This window comes from Gavialis gangeticus, unplaced genomic scaffold, assembly GCF_001723915.1.
Source record: "Gavialis gangeticus isolate Ggan-Ray unplaced genomic scaffold, GavGan_comp1, whole genome shotgun sequence".
Taxonomy (NCBI): domain Eukaryota; kingdom Metazoa; phylum Chordata; order Crocodylia; family Gavialidae; genus Gavialis; species Gavialis gangeticus.
In genome coordinates this window covers 139,611,601-139,618,770 of record NW_017729024.1, presented here as the reverse complement: position 1 = coordinate 139,618,770, position 7,170 = coordinate 139,611,601, and the positions used below count along the sequence as shown (strand labels likewise).

General features: G+C 38.9%; 1 protein-coding gene across 1 annotated transcript in view; it reads left to right on the top strand.

The window, feature by feature from the left end:
- The first annotated feature begins 6,185 nt into the window (after positions 1-6,185).
- ZSWIM6 (zinc finger SWIM-type containing 6) overlaps positions 6,186-7,170 on the top strand; it is a 100,395-nt gene continuing 99,410 nt past the window's right edge. Inside the window, exon 1 of the mRNA XM_019517815.1 lies at positions 6,186-6,655. The gene's annotated coding sequence lies outside the window, so the exon portion shown is untranslated. The remainder of the gene's footprint in view (positions 6,656-7,170) is intronic.

Sequence of the window (7,170 nt, the reverse complement as noted above, 5' to 3'; positions counted from 1 at the left end):
TTCTTTTCCATGATCCCTCCCTTAGCCTCTCCTCGTATGGCTTTCCATACAAGTCCCTGATCGTGCAGGTGGCCCTTCTCTGAATCCTCTCGAACTGTAGTACCTCCTCGTTGAAGTCAGGTGCCCAGAACTGGATGCAATACTCCAGCTGCAGCTGCACCAATGTTGAGTAAAGTGGGAGAATCACTTCTTTGGATTTACTGGAGATGCATCAATTGATGCATGCCAGAGTTTTATTGGCCCTAGTGGCTACTGCATCGCATTGCAAGCTCATATTCATGCTGGGGTCTATTGTTACCCCCAGATCCCTTTCATTTGTAGTACTGGTCAGGTTAGTGATGCCCAGCCTATAGGTGTGCTGGGGGTTCTTCCTTCCCAGGTGCAGCGCTTTGCATTCCTTGATGTTGAACCTCATCTGGTTCTGTTCTGCCCAACATGCCAGCCTGTCTAGGTGTGTTTGTACCTGCAGCCTATCTGCGGGTATGTCCGCACAACCCCTTATCTTGGTGTTGTCCGCGAACTTGGCCAATGGGCTCTTCACCCTCTCATCCAGGTCATTAATGAAGATATTGAATAGCACTGGGCCAAGTACCGACCCCTGGGGTATGCCACTGCCCACATCTCTCCAGGTCAACACCGATCCATTCATTTGGACTCTTTGTCCTACCCCGCAACCAGTTTTGCACCCACTTGATGCTCCTGCAGTTGAGCCCGATATCTTCCAGTTTTCTGATCAGTACCTTGTGGGATACCAGGTCAAAGGCTTTCTGGAAGTTGTGGTATATGATGTCAACCACTTTTCTTTCGTCCAGGTGATGAGTCACCTAGTCATAGAAAGGATAAATAAATAAAAGAAATCGAACATTTTCTGTTTTAAGAAACAATGATCGCTTATGAAAAATGGAGGTTCTTTATCAGAGCTAACATGCAGGTCTGTTTCAGAGGAGGATGGAAGTCCCTGGAGTGTATTTAGCCAGTTGTACAGTACTTTAAATTGTGGAAGGTTGCAGTAAGCCTCCAAAGAAAGTCCCAATAAAACCAAAGTTTGAAAAAAGTAATTCTTGCACACTGTGCTTGGGAAGCTCATCATGCTAGGACATACAAAGCTCATGTAAAGCAGCTCATTACCAAAAATTGTTAGTGGAGAATTTTTGCACACATGCTTCACAGAGTAGGGGAGACCTACTGAGCCCTGCTTCAACTCTTTCACCCATTTAAAAAAAAAAAAATCTCAGAATATCAAATCCTGACTATATTTCTTCTATTATGAAACAGAATCCGTAGTGGTTGGGATAACTCCTCCTTCGGAATTTTGATGCAGTGCAGGGATGCAAACACAGTACATGCACCAGAAGTGGAAGTGGAAGCACAGCAGCAGATGGGGCAGGGAGCGGAAAGAAGAGAAGCAAGTTGGGCACGGAAGGGGGATTGAAGTGGCATTTGGGAAGATTGTGGGGCTTAATTTGTGGCACACATAGCAAAAGGCTGGCCCCTACTGATGTAGTGGATATACAAGATTTATTCTAGAGCAACCCTATATTATGAGCATGTATAGTGTGTACAGTGCTTGCCCTGTGCTTGTTTCTTACTAATCAATCCCTCCCAACTCAAGCTTCCTTTATATCAGCATGTTCAGTCTGGACACAAGAACTTTCTGCACCCTCTGCAACTTTCAAAGTTGGCTTCTCACTCTTACCACCCATCTCCAGTGGTCATTTAATATAACTTAGGTCTGTCAGCTAAGACTAATATAGGTAGGACACAAGAATTTTACAGTTTAAACCACTTCTTGGTGTATACATTGTCCATTAACATTAGCTCTAGGCTGTGTTGGAATACAAAATTATAACTTGGAAATTTTACCTTGAAAGTACATTGTTAGGATAGGTCTCTGAGTACTCAAGTTCAGACGAAATGAGTTCAAAAGCTTAGTTTAATTTAAAACCATTTGCTATTTAAATAATGAAATTGGACAGGAACTGAATTTGGTTTAAACTTCATGAATCTAAGTTCTGAAAAATAGCTAATGGACACACTTGGGAGCTACTTTTCCATAAGGAATTTTAGTTGTTTAGGGGAAGGCAATGAAGCGCAAAGGCTTATTTCTCACGTGCTTTTACTCTATTCAGTAATGACATGTTTCAGGTAATGTAGTAATCTTATATTAGTCTTAGCTGACAGACCAGTAAGTTATATTAAATGACCACTGGAGATGGATGGTAAGAATGATAAATCAACTTTAAAGTTGCAGAAGAGAGGATTCTTCATACTGGGTTGATCTCTTGAGAAATCCCCATTTTTCAGATCAGCCGCGTTAAATTCTTTCTTGCTTTTGCTGTTACTTACTTTTTGTGCCAGAAAGGAAAGGCCTTGGATAAGTAACTGCTCTGTACCCTACTTCATCAACCCTTTCTTTTCCAGACCACTGCCCAGAGACTTGGTCATACATTGTCTGCTTATCTTAATGGGAGTCATGTAGCTAGTCCTTGTTCACCACATAAAAATGTAGGGGTTAACAGCAATTGCAAAGAGAGCTATGTTGTCCAAATGCTGCTGCCTACACGCTTTATTTTAATTTTAAGATAACGAATGCATATTGGATGCAGTGTGCTTAGTACTCTCCAGAGGTACATAACATCGAGCTATTCAAAGTCACTTTTTAAACTTTAGGATATTTCAGTAATCCAATTCTGACATTCTTATATTTTTTGCAAAAAATAAACTACACCCAATGGTGACATAAGGTTGTATTTTAATCAAAGGTTTCTGGTAACTGTATAAACCAGGAGAATGAAGCTTAGAGTGGCTTATGTCACCAGAATTCTCAATAGCAAAGATGTATTTTTAATGTGTACAATTCAAGCTTAGGCTTCTTATTATAATTGGCCTTCAGGAAATAGAATAACTGTTCTCTCTTCCCACTCCCCCTACATATCCCCTTTGAAAGGAAGTTTAAGCTAGTTTATGCATTTTTAAATTTATTCATTTTAAAAGGGAAAGTGAACTTAAACCAGTTACATCTTTAGTTTAAGGTAATGTGACATACCTAGCACTGGATATGGGGCCCAAAAGCAAAATCATCCGTGGTTATTTGTAAGAAAAACTTTTTTAGTAAATAATTATAAAGGGAATCTAGAATTTCTATAACAGATCACAGTATAGTATGTCATTAATATACTCTTCTTTACTTTGGTAATTTGCTTTTCTTTACTTTTAGTTTGTTTGGGTTTTTTGGGGGTTTTTTTGCTTGAAATAGTAACTTCACAAGGGTAAGGTAGTCCAGGACATAAATTAACATTCAAGCAGTCTGAACACTTTTTTAATTCCAAGTTAATTGCAGCCTTTAATACAAAGATAGATGAAAACTGCACCAAATTCCATTGGTCTCTTTGTCTCTTGTCTGCATGCCTGCTTTCTCCTTTAGCATCTATTCCCATGTAAACTTGGACATGACTCTTTCTGCATTTCTTCTCATCTGTCATTTTTATTTCCAGTATATTTTTGCAATATGATCAGGTTTGGGTATGTGAGAGGACACTTCTGCAGAATGGCAGTGTCAATTATTCATAAAATTTAAGGTTAAACTTAATACAGTATTTGAAACTTGAATTTAACCCACTGCTTTCCTGTTTTATAAGGATGTGTTGAATAGAAGTATCAGAAACTAACAGTTAAAATAATTTTACAGCAAAAATAAGTTTAACTTTCAATGAATACTTACATTTTCCATATTTAATGGCTCGTGGAGTTGTATAACTAGACACAAATTACCTGAAAACATTCTGTTATTTAACATCAGAAAAATAGTGATGTTAAGTAGCTCCTTGTTTATTGTATGCTTGAGTGTTTAAACAGAGGCAGAATTATATAGCAAATGATCCTTATTTTTAAAGCCTTATTAGTGTGGAAAAGAGAAGACTGATAGTAGGGGGTTTGAGAGATCTTCAAATACCTGAAGGACAGTTATAGAAAGGGTGCCAGTGGGCTTTTCTGTGTGGCCATAGGGGACAAGACTAGGAATCAAGGTGCAGCAGAGGAAATTTAGGTTGAAGATCAGGAGGAGGAACTTTTTGACTGAGGGTGGTCAAGCATTGGACTGAGCTACTTACAGAAACAGTGGAATCTCCATCCTGGAAGTTTTCAAGATCAGGTAGGAATAATTTACTCAAGGATGATCATGCCTCTTTCCTATGATCCTAAATGTCTAAGGGCACGTATACATGTGCTGGACATCTGCAAATTAACACGGGTCAGAGCAGACTCAGTCAAGCCTGCTGGAGCACGTTAATTTAACTTGCTCCCAACAGCCTCTGTGTCACGTCAAAATGGTGGTGGGGGCACTTGAACTAAAGCTTGTCAAATGAGCTTTAGTTGAAGCATCTGCACGAACATTCTGAAGCACAGGATGCTGAATACATGTGATGTTGCAGGTGCTTTAATTAGAGCAGCTCTTGGAGCCCTGGAGCATGTGTGTAGATGCCATAAGTGCTTTTAACTGACTCTTCTAAGCTTGCTTTCCCAAAATGCAAGACATTTAGCATATTGTAAAATGTCAAGATGGCTTGCAGTATTGCTTATATGCTGTTGTTTGAAATACTAAAAAAATTTACAAGTGCAGTGATTCAAGGGAGAAGATGAAATTTGATTGTTTCATTACTAGTTTGTTCAGTGCAATGGACTTTTTCTTGAAACCCTTTTATGACAAATGGGCAACATATATCAAAGAGCAATACTCCCGGATACATCATTTTTAAAAACTGAAAATAAATTCAGAGAAGGTCTGGAATTTCTTAAGAGGGGATTCAAATTGCAAATTGAGAAGAAATCCCTTACAATAGAAGTCTACAGGCTTGTAGCAAAGGATTCCACTCATCTGTGTCTCAACAGTCAGCTAATATCAGTATCTTACAGTCTCAGTAGGAGATCTCTCCGCCCATCAAGGCCATAAATTGTTGCAAATGAAATGCTGCTATAGCTCTTTATCCTTAGCAAGTATGGGAAGTCTGTTTTGTGCTACAGACTTCCAGTTGTTTTTTAGTTCTGAGTATAATTCAGAATATTTGAATAGTTAGTTTTTAAAAGGATATCTGCAGAGGAGGAGTAGACTGGGACAAACTACCTTTCTCTGTTTTAATATCAGCCTTTCTCTGTGTTAATATCCTGCCTTGCTGTAGGCTTGTTGAAAAGCTAATACTTAAAGTGACATTAGTAGGTTAAATGGTTATAGTTCAACTGTACTTTCAAGATGAAACTTGCTCTGTGTTCCAACTTTCCGTGGCATTTTAGAATGTCATAAATGTTTTTAGGCAGTGCATATTAAACTTTTCATTGGCTATTGGTATGCAAACAAAAAAATAAGAGGGGGAAAATACTGCTTCAGAACTTACACTAATATGTTAGGACATAGCTAATGAAAAGCTTCTATATTTTTAAAAGACACTTTGAAATGTAGGGGTTTAATAGTTGTTTTGCTCCTGCATTTCAGTGCCCCAAGTGATCTGAGCAACAATACAAACCTGTTTTGGGTCTGCTGCTCTTAGTCCCTCCCCTCTTCTTTGTCCATGCTGCAGTTTACTGCCTCTTCACGTTGAGGTCCAACTGTGTTAACTGGTAAATATCCTCTCAAAAAGCTGAAGTTAGAATGTACCTAAGGTTGGCTTTCTTATAGCCCATCAGAGTGATATAACTGAAGGTAAACCCCGACACTGACTAAACAAGGTGTCATCAAATGTACAGCGTAAACAAATGGAAAAAATGAGCTTTTCCTTTAATCTCTTTCCATTCTTGTAATTTTTATGGGTTTTCTGTAACAGTAGGAAGTGCATTTTAGACTAGAAATATTACTTTTTTCCAGTTGATCCTTTCAGACGTTCCTTTGATGCAATGGTTTTAATATTTGTTTTTCTTGCTTGTATTTTATATCAAGACCAAGAAATTACCACCATATCATAGGAAAATAATTAAGCACTTTAAAATAACCTCACTTAGAACTTTGTCGTCTTCGCACATAATTTTATATATGTTCCAGGTAACAAAGTCAGTTCAAAGGTTCTCCCTCACCTAACAACTCACTGGATAGTGTTTAAGGCACCCCAGCTTCTATAGCCTGTTGTGCGCAAAGGAGTAATATGGCTAAGTGCCTTTGATTCCCTAGCCTGACCCAGTATCTATCTATAACTGGGTCACCTAGGGGTTGCTTTGGCATGAGTCCATAGCAGGGCTTGAAGTCTCACCCCTAGACCTGTAGTGAGAGGCCATAATTGCTCTACCTCTGTGTCCCCATGTCATTATATAGTCCAGTAGTGTTCTTTAAGAAAACTTTAGAGTCAGATTTACTCCCAGCATAAGGGTGCAGAGTACAGTTAAGCACAGGGGGAATTTGGCTTGTTGCACTAAACCCCTGGTTTCATACATATACTTTAGATCAACTTTTTAAAATTATAACCTGAAAGTAAAGTGTAAACAGGAAAAACTTGTATTCGTAAGGGGAAGATAAATCTGGGTTTACTGCTGACTCAGAAGTCCAGCCTTTTGTTATGAGATACTGATGCATCAGGAAAGGGGCAGTCTTACTGAAGTACTTAATTTTTTTTTTCCTTGCTTGTATGTTAGTTATCTTCCCCTGCCTCTTTCCACAGTCATGTGTTGGAGGCAAGTGAGTTTGTGATATAAACTTTTCAAATACATTAAAATTCAATAGGCTTGACTATATTTCAGCAATTGTAGTACTTCGTATCAGTAGTGCTATACAAACCTGGTTTAATCTTGCTGCATGGTTTGTGAGGATAAGCAGCAACTCACTGATGAAGAAAGAAAGACATAGAGGTTAAGTGACTTGTGTAGTGGGTCAGTAACAGAGCTGAAATTAGGACTCTGTTCCCTGATGGCAGGGTATGGGAGCATACCACTAGAGTGCACTACTCCCTCTTACTTGTTAAGGGAATGTTGAAATGTGGTGGTAGGTATGAACTGTACCTATTGGATTGGAAAAATAATGGCTGTAAGAAGCTGCAGAGGAACTGGGACTTAACATTAGTGTGATCAGGCTGAACACTCTGCCTGTAGCTATTGTTGTTCATACAGGCAATTTTTTTAATACCAGATTTTTATGAACATTTTATACAACTCTCCCCCCAACCCCCCCCCCCCCAAAAAAAACCCCAAAAAAAA